The sequence below is a fragment of the Penaeus monodon genome, chromosome 19 (assembly GCF_015228065.2).
Source record: "Penaeus monodon isolate SGIC_2016 chromosome 19, NSTDA_Pmon_1, whole genome shotgun sequence".
Classification (NCBI taxonomy): Eukaryota; Metazoa; Arthropoda; class Malacostraca; order Decapoda; family Penaeidae; genus Penaeus; species Penaeus monodon.
In genome coordinates this window covers 1701367-1702003 of record NC_051404.1, presented here as the reverse complement: position 1 = coordinate 1702003, position 637 = coordinate 1701367, and positions in this window count along the sequence as shown.

The following is a 637-nucleotide window of genomic DNA, read 5'->3' as shown; positions in this document are numbered from 1 at the left end:
CTCTCGTTTATTATCAGCACCAGCAACTAGCCATGCCTTTCAAACTGCAGTCGGTGGCACAGACATGAACTTAGCAAAACATGACTCAAGGTATACAAGCCAGTTTTGTGTTTTGGTTACGCCTTCCCTTTTCTTCCATACGAAGAGAGGTACTGAAGTAGGTGGACTAGCTGAAGGGATTATTTAGGGCGAGTGACATGGCTGAAGGGATGAATTACACAAGGAAGGCGGAAAACCTCTCGATCCCGAGATTTAAAAATATACCCAAGGTCCTCAGTTTATTTATTTATTTTACCTCCGAGGTAAAAAAAAAATGTCTGATACTTGTGTTATATGTATATGACATACTGTACGATAGAATCTTAATATATGATTAACTACCTTGTACCGTATGTGACCCTTAATGGCATGCTCTACAACGGAACCTTATTATAACACTGATCAAACTGACTTAAACACTACATATTCTGTATGTTAATACTTTAGCCAGGTAGATAACTAGGTAATCGATTTTCTGTAAGAGTCAACAGGCGTACATAGGGATAGATTTGTGAGGGAATTAGTAAAAGACTATACACAACATCCTACATTCGTGCATATCAGTCAGATGATGAAAATGTGATTGTTATAATTTACG